Source organism: Lucilia cuprina, chromosome 4 (genome assembly GCF_022045245.1).
Source record: "Lucilia cuprina isolate Lc7/37 chromosome 4, ASM2204524v1, whole genome shotgun sequence".
In the NCBI taxonomy this organism is placed as follows: Eukaryota; Metazoa; Arthropoda; class Insecta; order Diptera; family Calliphoridae; genus Lucilia; species Lucilia cuprina.
The window spans coordinates 19,537,970-19,552,605 of record NC_060952.1 but is presented as its reverse complement, the minus strand read 5'-3'; the positions used below and the strand labels follow the sequence as shown (position 1 = coordinate 19,552,605).

Genomic DNA, 14,636 nt, shown 5'->3' with positions numbered 1-14,636 from the left:
CTATATAAAGCCTCATTTAGAAATTTTAGTTTTTTATCAATAAATGGCTTAAATATTTTGGAATTATGGTAATATTCAACATAAAAGTTTCTTTACAAAAAAAAAAAATTTATAAAAGTAAAAATTGTTAAAATATACTCATGGTGTAGGGTATCATATGGTCGGCCATGCCCGACTATACTTTCCTACTTGTTTTTAAGATATGACCATATCGGTGATGACTTGCACTTACATAACTACTTACTTTCCCATGACTACTACAAACCGTCCACATTACTTTTAAGTACTCTTATAATTACTTACTTATAATCAGAAATTCTTTGATTTGAGTTTTAATTTGATCGCACCCTAGCAACAGGTTTTTTGCACACACAGAAAGAAAAAAAATGAACAAGAAGTCAGGGTTGTGTTCTATTTAGCTCATTCCTAGAAAAAACTTACATTAGAGTCAAGGACATCCACACTCGCTTACAAATATGGATTTAAAAAACAACTTTAAATTTCGCTGACAAAGAAGAACCACTGAGACTTCGTTTTGTTAGCCAAATGGTCTCTTACTGCACCACTGCTTATTTCGTTTAATGTGCGTCAAAATAAAAATCATACGAATTTCATTTTGTTTTCTTTTTTCTAAAACACAACTCTCTCTCGCTGTCAAATGTGCAAATAAAATGACAAAGCCTTATTTTCGGCTTTGTACTTCTATATCAGATTAAAATAAAATTAATGCAGAAGGTAAGTATCAATCGATTACAAATAAGTGGTTATGTGAGTACAACCCATTACCGAGTTCTTGTTGGGTACTTTATAGCATCGAAAAATTATGGAAATTACAAACGAAATGACAAACTTACATACCTTACATACCTATACATTCTCTCGTAAAAATGAAAATATTTCGAAATTATGTTCTTTAGACTCTGTCACATTTTGATAGGTTTTGGATTATTTAAAGCAATTGCTCAAAGAACTAACAAATTATAGTTCTCACATAATCGAAAAACATATTACAAAAGTTCAAAAAGGTAGGGTAATTTGTGATCAACATGGGTTTATTTTTGTTGTAAAATTTATTTTACTTACTTTATATTCATTTATTTGTTTTATTGTTAACGTTTTACTCGAGAGGTTTACTCTAGACAACAGCAGAAAAAATAATAAAAAATGTTTTAAAAAAACATAACTTTATATCTCTCTTTTGCTAGATGTATCTTTTTTTCAAAAAACGATTTCATAATCAACAGATGTGTTTACATTGTTGTGTACATATTTTAACTTGTAGTTTTTGTTAGCTTTGTCTTATTGACCACTAGTTTTAAAAAGAATTCTTTGTCGTCATAGACGTTTTATTAAGCAAATGAATCACTTAAAAAATATGAATATTTATTAAACACCCTCAATTTTTCCTAATTTTTTTTAATACAAACATAGATATGTATCTAAATATACATATTTCGTATTAAATTAATTTAATGTTTATGCATAATTAATAAACATATTTTGTTTTTTGCATAATTAAATTGCATTTTTTTTATTCAGATTAAATAATAAAAAAACGTATTTTTGTTATTTTAAAAAATTTTCCCGTTTAGTTTAATGAACTTTGAATTGTGCGGTTAGTTAATCAGCAACCAAGTGTAAACTTGTTCTAAATAAGCATTACAAACGAGTTTAATTGAACTTCAAAATAAGTTATTTGTAGCTTATACATCAAAATTTGTAATTGAATGATTAATTTGAAAATACTGAAAACTTAATTGTTTGAAATGGGAAGTAAAAACATGTTTTTGAATTTTAGGAAGTTCTAGAAAAATCCCCTTAATTGTGATGAAATTGTGAAATATTTGTACAGATTTTGTGGAATTTACTTCTTAATATATGTATACATATACATTTACTGCATAAGACTGACATAAATGAAAATATTTAAAGTCGTTTTTCTCGAAAAGATATGTTTGGAGTTATGCCAAAATTTAATGAGCGTTACAATATAATTCGAACATTTTATAAATATTAAGAACTTTATTCATAACAATTTAGCAAAGGTTTATAAAACAACATGTTGTATGATAAACCTTTTATAAACTGTTATGAATAAAGTAATAAGAAAATTACAAAAATATAACTGTCCACTTGACTTTTTTGGTTATAATGTTATTTAACATTTGAAATAAATTCAATATTAATTTAAATCGTTCAATACGCCCATGTATGTGCCAACATTATATTATTCGTTTTGTATTGTTTGTAGCAAGTTGATTGACCGATTTTGTTTGGCAATGAACGACACACATTTCTACAAAAAAAAAACTTAAAAAAAGTTCAGTGCTACCGAAATAAAACGAAAATGCTATTGACTTTCATTTTCAATCGCAGCCAATATTCACAAATATGAGTACGAATACAAACTTGCAAACGAAAAATATTAACGCTTGGATGACAAATAAAACTAAGAGGTATATGTTTAGAAAAATGAATCTACACCGGGAGAAAACTGCGGATTTTTAATAAGGAATTTAATAAGGATTATATACTGAAACTCATAAAATTCAAAAGACAGATATTGTTTTTCATAAAACAAATGTATGTTGAAAATATTTGTATTTTATGGTAGGTACGCAGAGGGTAAAAAAGTAGAAATCCGTTGTCAAAAGTAAGCTTATCACGTTTGTTAACATTTAGACAAAAGAGTGTTAAACTTTTAAATAACATCCAGTATTTATTTTGACAACCAAAGTTGTAATTTTGACAACGCATCATTATCATTGCAACAACGGATTGTTGCCATTTTTATTACACATTGTGCCATGTCAGCAATGCATCGTTGTTATTGTGATAAAACATAATTTTCATTCCAAAAAAAATATATGACATATAAATAAATATTATTGATAAATTATAAACACTTTGTCTTAATTTGATACCAAGCGCGTATAATTTTAAAACGTCTTTTTTCCTTCTGTGTAGAATCATAAATTAATCGATTCTTAAAAAACTTTAGTAGCGATCTTTTGGTTCATACAGAAGTTTTATAAATCGAATTTCATCGTCACTTATAAGCCAGAGATTTTGGAGCTATCGTGTCTACAACAGACATACATGGCTACATCAGCGTTGAATTTAAAAAGTGCCCGGAATATTTTTCCAATGTTTCAAAGTGCATTAAAATATTAAATGAGAAATTGAAATGTTTATCAAATAGGGCCAGAACATTTAGAAGAAATCGATTTTTAATTATATTTCTTTAAAAATATATTAATAGTATATAAATTATTATACTACCAAAAATGTTTCGTTCCGTGTACTTATATTAACTCTTCAAAAGTAAACAATGCGACAACATAAATTGTACGTGAAAGATTGATTATGCGAATGGAAATGGTATGTGAGCGAATGTTTGTATATTTAACAAACTATTTAAAGTTTATTCACTTAATTAAATCAAACAAAATGAGAATTTTGTTTTTAAACAAATACACTGTTTAGTAATTAATACATTTAGTTTATACTTCCAGTTACTTACTACTATAAATAAAAAAATATTATACACAAACATAGATAAATATTTATAATTGTTTATACAAATGTATGAACCCGGTAGATTTAAAAATAGAGATTGGTAATATTTTAACATTTAAAGTTAGAATGTTTTTTTATTATTAAATATATTTCTAATAATTGTTAATTGTATATTTTACGATTACCTCCGCTTATGAATTTCTTAAAATAAGCAAATATGTATTGTTGGTATAAAAAATATCAAATTTTATATATTTTTTTTACATTTCTTGTTTTAGGAAAAGTTCCTTAGTTGTTTTGTAAAAAACCGATTAATGTTAATCCCCTTGACCACATTAGTCTTTTCAATAACAGTTATCCTATCTCTTAGGCTCTGTATTTTCTGTGTGTGTAATGTTATTTAATCACCTTTACCGGCAAAATTTTTATTAAAGAGTAATGAGTTAAAAAGCTAAAATAACCGCTTATCATTTCAATTTATTATTTTAATACAGTGATGACATTGAAGGCTTACTTATCCGATTATTTGGAAGTCATTATAAGAGTAATTAGGTAGTAGTTATTGAAAAGTAGGTAGTTATGTAAGTATAAGCCATTATCGAGATGTTGCTGGCTTCATAAGTACTAACATTCTCAACAGCAAATATAATCGGAAAATGTAGTTTCATTAACTACAACTAAGTAGTTATATAAGTACAAACCTTTCAACTTATTTTAATACAGCGAAACATTGAAGGTTTACTTATCGATTATATGTAAGTCATTATAAGAGTGCTTAAAAGTAATACCGGCGGTAAGTAGTAGTTATAGGAATTTAAGTAGTTTTGAAAGTACAAGCCATTATCGTGTTTTAGCTGGCTTAGCAGCAAATATTATTGGTAATATAGAACTAGTAGTTTCACTGACTACAAAGGGCAAAAAATACGCATACATACATATGTAGTTAAATACCCACATAGCTAAATATATATATATGTATGCACCTAAGTATATTTATATATTTACATAAAACGTGTCAAAAATACTTCTGATGGTGTTGTAGAAAACACAGTTTAAATTTGCCTTAAGCTAACAGGTTACGTCCTGTTGACAGTGAAATGGTCAAAAGGAGGTAGGTAGTGAGTTAGTTGTATATAAGGAATACTTTATGGTCATTATAAATTATAAGATCAAATCAATTAAACAAAAACACCCACAAAATAATTTGTCGACTTAAAATTCATTGTATTATTGTATTTAATAATTTATGACAATTAAATTATAACAATTAGACAAGACATTAAACAATTTGTAGTGACAGTTCTAAAATAACAGTCGGTATGTTGGTTTTGTTATTAGATTTGAAACGTGTGCATATTCTGTAGCTTATACATTTTGTAGGGGCAAGGAAGCTTTTGCAGAACAAGTCTTGTTATTACTTCTTTTGGGTTAGAAAGCCATTTTAATTCTAATACTTCTGTCAGATAAGAGGTGATTAGGTTTAGTATAATTATTGTGATATCTGAATGGATATTTTCCATTATTTATTAACAACATGCTAAAGTTTTATTTTCCTAGATTCTTTAATTAGGTCTATAGTAACATTGCTTTTATTAGAGTTTAGAATGTTCAATACCTATTTCTGATATCTGACCATAAATGTTGGGTCTACAAAATTCTATATAGCAAAATATTATATTTAAAATGTTTACAATTATATTAATAATTTGCTCCTAAATGAAAAAAATCTCAACAGTTTAATGACCAGTTCAAGTACCAACCAATCGAAATAATTTTGCATTAATCATCTGGGTATTTTTCTACAAGAACTAAACATTTTTGAGTTCCTCAATTAATCAACTAAAAACTAAGATCAAAGAAAAAAGCTTAAACATTAGCAAAAAGCTTTAATCGTTTAAGACACAACAAAAGCTTTTTATGTCTGACTAGTAAAGCAAATTTCCTAAACACAACAATTTTCAACATTTTAGATTTGTTTAGCTCTTTGCGAGGTGCGCATCGTTAAACTCAAGCGCACGCGCTTTGTACGCGTTTTCAAAAAGTAAAAAAAAAATAACTAAAATTAAAAACGAAATTCAAAATCAAAATACAAATGTTGTGAAAACCATAAATATTGCGAAAATTAAGTTGTAAAAAATATTATTATTTCGTGTGATCTTTTTTATTTGTTGGTGTTAAAACATAAAATTTTGTAAACTATTTTTTATAGTACTATTATACCAAAAAAAAAAAAAAATAAGTAAATATAAAAAATCTCACACAGTGTGCTGGTAAACGTGTGGTTTGTAAAAAAAATTACAACAATTTTTAAAATAATTTTAAGTTAAAAAATTTGTGGCAATAATCAAAGTGTTAATTTTGCAATAAGTTGAAAACAAAAAGTTAAAGAGTTTTTTAAGTGAAGAAAAATGTGAGTCAATGTTTAATTTTTTCGTAATATTTTTTTAAATATGTTTGCTTTAACAAGGAGTGTTTAATAATATATTGATATTTTGCATAAGGTTTTTTATTTATCTTGTTATTTAAGTAAATACCTGTATCTTTACGTTTAGGTGTTCGTTTCTTTTTTTTTTTGCGGAAAAGAAAATCTTAAAGCCAGTAATGTTGTACAAAGTATAAATTAAACCCAAAACAAGTTTGTGGCTTTAATGTCAATTCAATTACGCCAACTGTAATTTTGCAATAAGCTAAATACAATAATATAAAAAATAAATTTAATTAATTACGAATTAAAAAATGTGTATGCCGGGTAATTTGCAAAGACATTAATGGTAAAGAATAAGTGTGGTCGATAGTAAAATATTTGGTAATAAATATTAAAATTTTAAAACTTAAGATGCAAAAAATTTAATGTCAACTTTTGAAATTTGATGCTGATACTTTTGATAAAAAAAAAAACGAATAAAATTAATAAAGATTTTTTGCTCACATTTTATAATCAAAAACATATAAATTCATTTAATATATAACACATCAAACAATTTTTAGTTGATTGTTTCAAAAGTATATTTTATTCTGGAAACTCATTGAATTCTTAGACGACCCCAGCATAAACATGGTATTAGGTTGTACTTACATAACCACATACCTTTAAAGACATACTACTTATTTTCTGCATTACTTGGAAGTACTATAGTAATTACTTGTATTTGTATTCTTACTGCATTACTTTTTAATGTAAGTTATTCCTTTGGTCTAGACGTGTCCGTCAGAAGGATATCATACCGATTTTTCTTTATCATCAGTAAAACCAAAATACACAAATTCATGGTTTTATGGTGCGTCTTATGGACACATGGGAAAAATAGGCTTAAGAACAATTTGAGCTTTTTAATGTTACAAAATGTAGTAAAATATTTTAATTTTAAAGCATATTAGTTGATATATTATATATGTTATGGGTTAATATCGATTTTTCGATGTCTTTAAATAGATTTTTTATTCACGTAAAATAAAAACTATTTATATTTCATAACAGGTTAATATATTTTTTTTATTGTATAATATGTCATATTAACAGTTTATGGGTTAACATAACATATTAAAACTTCAGATATGTTCACTGTACTTGTATGTTTATTTTTACCTGAAATTTTATATTCAGAAATTGTTTTATATAAAATGTACAACACTAAAGATTTAAGGCCAAAATATGAAAATATTACAAAAACTTTTTTTCCGAAAACCTTTAATTTCAAGTCACAGTTACCGCTAATCTGTGATATATATTGCCTTAATTTTTTACTATTTTATTTCCTTAATTATTGTCTATAATAATTTAACAAATTTTTGAATAATTTAAAAATTTACTTTACCAAATATTTAAAAGTTTGAAATTGTCTGCTCAAGGGTTTCCCATTAACACCTAAAATATATTAGTCTTTTGAAACATTTTTCATTTAAATATTTTGTGACACTTTCTGATCATTTTGTAATAATTATTATTAAAATGATAATTGCTGTTAATATCCAAACATATTACCTCTTTAGAGCCGTGGCAACACAACTACACGTAGTGATATCGCCCTAAATTTTTTCATAAGTTTAAGAGGAAAATTGATGAATAATACGATTTTTTTTATTTCTATATTCAGAATCAGCATACTTTTCACCGTTGACCTATGTAACATAATTTTCGTCAAATGTCGATATATAATACGTTGCAAAATAACATTTAACAAATAATTATTTACTATATATATTTTCTCTACTGTTAACGATCAAACAACCGCATCATCTCATTCACTTAGGGGGGTATAGAAAACACTATTTTAATTATTGCCAGATTTGTGTATATTTTTATTATCAACGCTAATTTTAACTAAATAAATGATGTTGAAATATTTTAAACGAGTTTTCTAATATATGACTTCTTTTCTATTTTTTTAAGAGAAGACGAAAGAAATCAGAAATAATAACAATAATTGTTAAAAAATATCTTTTAAAATCCGTTAGCTAATGAGTAGATTTTATTATAAGTTAATTACGTATGTATTTTAAATTTATTCTCGATTTTAGATAATCATCATAAAACCGGATAGAGAAATAAACATAAATATAAAAACAATATATAGAACAAAAGAACAAATTGTTATAAAATGCAAATTTTAGCAAAAACATAGTTTTAGTTAATCAGAAAAACCAAATATTTTTGAACAATAATATTTTTCAAATCTGTTTAGGGTTGTCAACCTTTGCCAATAATATATATATGCATATTCTGTTTTGTTAACTTAATTTTAACAATGTGAGCCTAAATTATTATGAAGAAGTTATGTTACAATTTTTAAAATATTTTTTTTATGTTATGTAAACAAAGAAAAATTTCCTGTTTCTAAACTTTGAAATCTGTTCCTTAATCATCATAAAAAATTATATAGAAACACAAATTATAATAACAATAATTCAAAATAAACATAAAGGGGTGTTAGATCTAAACTAGCTAAACCATTAATCAAGTGACTCAAAAAAAAAAGCAAATCAACTAAAAACTTTAACAAAAAACATTATTTTTTTGGTACATAATGAATGCGGACATTGATTTAATGCTTAAACAAAAACGTTTTTGGGAAAAATTAAACAAAAGCCACAAAAAATAGCAAACAATTATTATGAGCAAAAATACTACTGCACCCAGTTGTAAGATACAATATTACAAAAAAAAAACTATCTAGCTGTGTTCATATGTATGTAAGTAATACAACTACAAATTCAGGTTACAGTGAGATCAAAATGGGTTACAGAAAAAAACTAGATATCGGTTTAGTCGGTTAATATACAAACCACTCTCATACTATGTAAACTTCTCTGGGGAGAGGGAAATAATTAGAAATTAAGATCTCTTTGGATGTAAGTTTGATTTTACGCTTAATATCGCGTTTTAACCAAATTTGTTTATAAACATAAACTGGGCTTTAATTTTATACCCACACGCAAAACAGTGGGATAGTAGAGAGAGTAAAATTTATAAAAAAGTATTAAATTCTTATTTATATATGCATAAATAGATCCTTAGTTATTGAAGTTATTTTTTACCTTCATATTAATGAAACAATTGTAATATGTATCAAACTCACTGAAACATTTTCAAATCTAAAAAGAATACTCATATTAACGAAACAATAGTAATATGTATGTACTCAAACATTTTCAAATTTATGATAAAACAAAAGTTATGTAACACATTTTTACCGAAAAGAACTAATTATCTTCATATTAACGAAACAATTGTAATATGTATGAAACTCAGTGAAACATTTTAAAATTTATGCGAAACAAAAGTTTTGTCGTTTAGATTTATATAGGGTCTGTAGCTCTAAATGCGAACGAGCATGCATTGCTTAGTTAGTTTATATTAAAAACAACAAATAAATTCGAAAAATTGCTATTGTTTTTAATATAAAATATTTGTTCGCATTTTGAGAAACAGGATGATAATTTATAATGTAATAAAAAATTTGTCGAAAACTCTTTTACATGAATTTGTCCAAACATTTTGTACAAAAAAGTCTTTTTAATTTATTAAAATCGTTTCTACCAAAATCTTGCCAAAATTTTTTTTTAAATTTTTATGTCCACTATCAATAATTATGGGGGTATATTAATTTTGGAATTCCGTTTTTAAAATCTTCAAATATGAGTCATAGACCCACAAAAGTATGTATATATTCTGGTCTGTCCGTCTGTCTGTTGAAAGCAGATAGAGTCCGAACGGAAATTTTCAACAAATATTTCCTATATGGTTTGGTATTGAAAATTAGCAATTTTGGTCCACGTTTTCTCATAGACCATACAAAGGTGGCTTTCTGCATAAGCAAGTTTCTTACGAATCAAAATCTCGCAAACAAATTTTATAAGGATCGGTCTACAATTGACTTTAATCCAAATACTTATAAGTTCCCACTCAGAAAATAACTTTAACAATAATATTACATATTTCAAAATACAAGTGTAGAGCTGAAATTCGAAATGAGTAATTTTCATTTCGAATTTCAGGACCGATTTTATGAAAATCAGTCCATAATTGAGCCTATCCCCCATATAAGGTTCTCTTCAGAAAATGAACTTAACGTGAATTACTGGCTTCAAATGGACTTATAAAATATTATTTTTTTCTCAACACACTAGACGCTTATACTTAAATCGCATCTCAAAATTTTTCTTCTTAGTTCCACTGTACTGTATTTTTACATTTTTGCAAAATTCCCTGTAATTTGAAGAGAGTAAATGCGTTTTGCGCTTATGATGCAATAAAAAAAATACCTGTTGAAAATGAAAGCTTTTATTTTTTGTTTGTACAGCATTAGTTAAAGTCGAATGTATAAAAAATTATTTCTTGGTTTTTGTTGTAAAAAATATGTAATTACAAAAACAACAACTACATAAATACCGTTAAATGTTTATGTGCAATTTTGTTTAGCTGTTCTCTAAGTAAAATTTAATTTCTCAAACTAACAAAACACAATCGTCAGTTGCATTTGAACGATTTACAAAAACGGTTATGAAAAAAGCGTAAGAAAAAAACGTTAAACACTAAATGAGATTTTGTGTAAATTAAACGAAGAAAAAAAATACTTATTTCAATAACAAGCGATATTTTGTATTAATAATTTTTAAAATGATGGTAAAATAATTGGAGCATAAATTATTAAAATACATCATCATTACTATAAACAGCAATAAATAAGTAATTTTAATTATTTTAATGAATAGAATAATAATAAAAGTTAAGCCTTAAGTAACAAGATGATAATGTGATAAATTAATTAAACTAAGAAAAAGGAAAAGAAATATTTATCTAAATTGTAAAAGAAATCTTTTGCTATTAAAACAGTTATAAGTGCATATTGAGAGTTGTTGACTATTACTTTTATATGAATTAATTGAAATTGTAGTAGTTTATACAAAAAAATCTCTAGCTTTTAAAGCAGACACTTGAAAAATAGTACAACCAGATTATAGTTATATATTTTTATGTAAGTAAGTGTTTCAATTATTCGCAATGAATCATTATCAACATTTCAATTTGGGCAAATAAATGTAATTAGTAGATTATTTTCAAGTTTATGGTTCAATAATTTTGGCTTTGGTTTTGTGCAAGTATTGCTAAAGAATATCCGTTAGATGTTTAATTTGTTGAAATAGATTTGTATGCGGTGAATGTGATATAAGCGGTTCGCCTTTAAATAAACAAAAGTATAAAATACCACAATCAAATCATCATTATAAATTACTATTACTGTGCAGCTACAAAATCAAAATATACATTCGTATGTATTTACTTAAACATCATTGTAAATATACTATACATGTGGTATTTCTTTATTGTTTTACTTTCAAGGTAAAAGATGTACTATATTTTACAATTAATACTTGTACTAACTTATTTTGAAATTACTTAAGCTTATAAAATTAATTTTGAAATTAATTAATTAATCATCTATTTATTACTCTAATGCTTGCTATTGCTCTACGAACATTTAATATTTATTTGCAATTGTTAAACATTCACTCTAAATAATCGATCGTCCATTACAAAATCATACGTAAAATTTAAGATTTCAAAATTTTTTCCAAAAAAATTAAAATGTATGCGTTATAGGGTTTCTAATTTTAAAATAACAAATTATAACCCAGGTCTGCAAAATTAAGAAAAAATATAATAGAATTAAAGGTATTAATATACAAAACCTTCTGCTTTTTATTTCTTTCTATCACGTTACGTTAAAATTTTTATATTAACTATTGTTTCACCGAGCACTGAAAGTTGAAATTTTTAAAACACTTGAAGATGAAAAAAAAATTCAAAACTAGTTTATGATAAACTTTGATAGCATAAAAATCCTTTAAAATCCTCTTGAGAATAAAAATGGAAAAAATATATAATTTCAGGACCAGCAATAGCTGCTCAACTTCAGAATATTAATGAGTTAAAATGCTAATAAAGCATTTTTCTATTACTTCTTCATTACCATATTTGTTTAGAGCATATTTCAGACAAACCGGAAATATGCTCTAAAAAAGAGTTTTAAGCGCTTAAAATATGCAGTAAGAACTCAAAATATGCTCCTAAAATTTTAAAAATATGCTCTAAAAATAAATTTTTTGTTTACTTTTTAACATTGACAAGTTAAACAAGACTTAAAATGTAATGAAATATTCAATATTTAATCTCATATTTCATGCTACAAGATTTTGATATTAGATTTATTTATTTTTAATAGAATTACGTTCTACGTCCAAACAACTAATAATAATTGTCATTTATAGTTTTTTCAACGATTAAAAAGGATTGCTCTCACGAAATCCAAAGTAATCGGTTTTATGAGACCACTGTACATTTGCTGTTCAAATTTTACAAACAAAAATGAACAATTTAAAATAAAATAAGAAAAAAAAAAAATATTTTTTCATTAAGATTAAATTTTCAAAAAAAAAAAAATGTTTTTCAAATATATAAATACGAAAAACATTAAAATATACATTAAAAGAATAAAATATGGTCTAAAAACTCTAATATATGCCTTAAGTATGCTACAAAAGTCAAATCATGCTGAATTATGCTCTTATGAGTAAAACATGCAAAAATATGCTCTAAAAATCAATGGCACAATTTTTAAATTGATCTGAAACGAGTAAATATATTATCCATGAGTCCATTTGACGCACCGCAAAAAACATGCATTTGCATGTTTTGGTTTCCCTGGTAATGAGATTGGAAGCAAATATTTTCACGCTCGCTTACAAACAGGGATTTTAAAAAGTACTAATTTTAGTACAACCCATTACCGAGTTTTTGCTAGGTATTTATTTTAAACAAGGGAGACATTTTTTATGTAAGGTGAGGTCTAGTTTATTGAAAGATATCTAAAGTCTTTATAGTAATGGTAATCTATGATTAGGGTTTCTAAGCGGAAAAATTACGCCCGGAATTACCAAAAATATTTTTTTATTAAATCCCGGAAAAGTTTTGTCGGGAAAATTCGGTAATTCCATTTCATGATTTCTTCATAAACATGTTAAAAGTGTTAGATAATTTAAGGACACTCTTTCATAAATTTAAAATTGTTTATTACTTTATGATTATAATTAAATTAGTGCATCATATTCGATTCTAGGAAATACAATCTCAGTAACGAAAGATTAAGTATTAAAGTTAAATAATAATGACAGTGTTTTTGAACATAAATGTGTTCACGAGACCAACTTTAAAATTCATAAAGGATTGTCACTTATTCCTAACGGAATTGTTTGGATCAAAATATTGATATATTCCAAGCTAATATAATAAAGCCAAAAGAAATAAAATTAAAAAACATATTTTAATATATTTAACATAAAATGTTCGTTTATTTATTCTTTCTAATGGCAATAAATCTAAATATTTTAAATAAAAACTAAAAAATTAAATAATAAATCACTTGGGGATTTTAATAATTAAAAAAATTTAAAATATACTCAAATAAAATAAGTAATTAAAACAAGATGTTTTAGCTAAAACACCTTAAAAATATATACAAAAAAAGCAATTTAATAAAACCTCAAAATAAATTACAAGATTTCACAAAAAAAAAATACATACACAAAAAACCTTTGTTAAAACTTAAATTATCAACATTTTATTTATGGAAAAAATGTAGTAAATCTAGTCTCAACAAGTTCTTAAGTGTCAGCTCTTAAGAGTCTCGATTTAACGTCATTACGTTCTACCAACAAAACATTAGGTTGAAATAGTATGTACAAAAATCACAACAAACTTTTATTTTCATGGTCAATGTCAAAAAACTTAATTCAATTGAATTGAATTTATGTTGAAGAGCAATTAACTCAAATTTAACAAAAATACAACGTCATACATTTATCCAAGTTTGGGTTTTACAAAGTATATGTGTGCAATACGCACGTACCCCCAGTATAGAACACATAAAATCACATTGTCGACTTAAAAAAGTTTATAAGTTTAAACAGGTTTTTTTTTGTTTTGTTTTTCCCCCGTAATTTTTATTAATTTTATTTTGAATTTAATAATGTTATGTTTTTAGAAAGTATAAAAGATTTTTGTAAACGGCAAAAATAAACACATGAAATATTTATACTTTAAACAGGAACTATACTCTTATCCAGTTTATTAATGATTTGTTATACTTGTGTTTTGGGAAGGTTTGATAAGATTGTAATGCATTAAATAAGAGTGATTACAATATGATTCATAAAGATTCATAAACTGTTTATAATTCTGTAAAATTATAATATGGAAATTTACTTGGTTTTTTTTATCAAAAAGTTTCATAGCTATTTGACTAGCCTAGTCCATAGTCAAGTCTATATTCTAGTTTATAGTCTTGTTTATAGTTCAGTATATATTATAGTCTATAGTCTAGTCTATAGTCTAGTCTATAGTCTAGTCTATAGTCTAGTCTATAGTCTAGTATATAGTCTATTCTATAGTATAGTCTACAGTCTAGTTTATAGTCTAGTCTATAGTCTAGTCTATAGTCTAGTCTATAGTCTAGTCTATAGTCTAGTCTATAGTCTAGTCTATAGTCTAGTCTATAGTCTAGTCTATAGTCTAGTCTATAGTCTAGTCTATAGTCTAGTCTATAGTCTAGTCTATAGTC

General features: G+C 25.4%; 1 protein-coding gene across 3 annotated transcripts in view; it reads left to right on the top strand.

The window, feature by feature from the left end:
- The first annotated feature begins 5,499 nt into the window (after positions 1–5,499).
- LOC111686992 overlaps positions 5,500–14,636 on the top strand; it is a 35,659-nt gene continuing 26,522 nt past the window's right edge. Inside the window, exon 1 of one of the 3 annotated variants that reach the window (XM_046949203.1) lies at positions 5,500–5,929. The gene's annotated coding sequence lies outside the window, so the exon portion shown is untranslated. Of the gene's footprint in view, positions 5,930–10,512; positions 10,706–10,792; positions 10,995–14,636 lie in introns of those variants that run through there. The other 2 variants (XM_046949204.1, XM_046949205.1) reach the window with 2 other exon arrangements.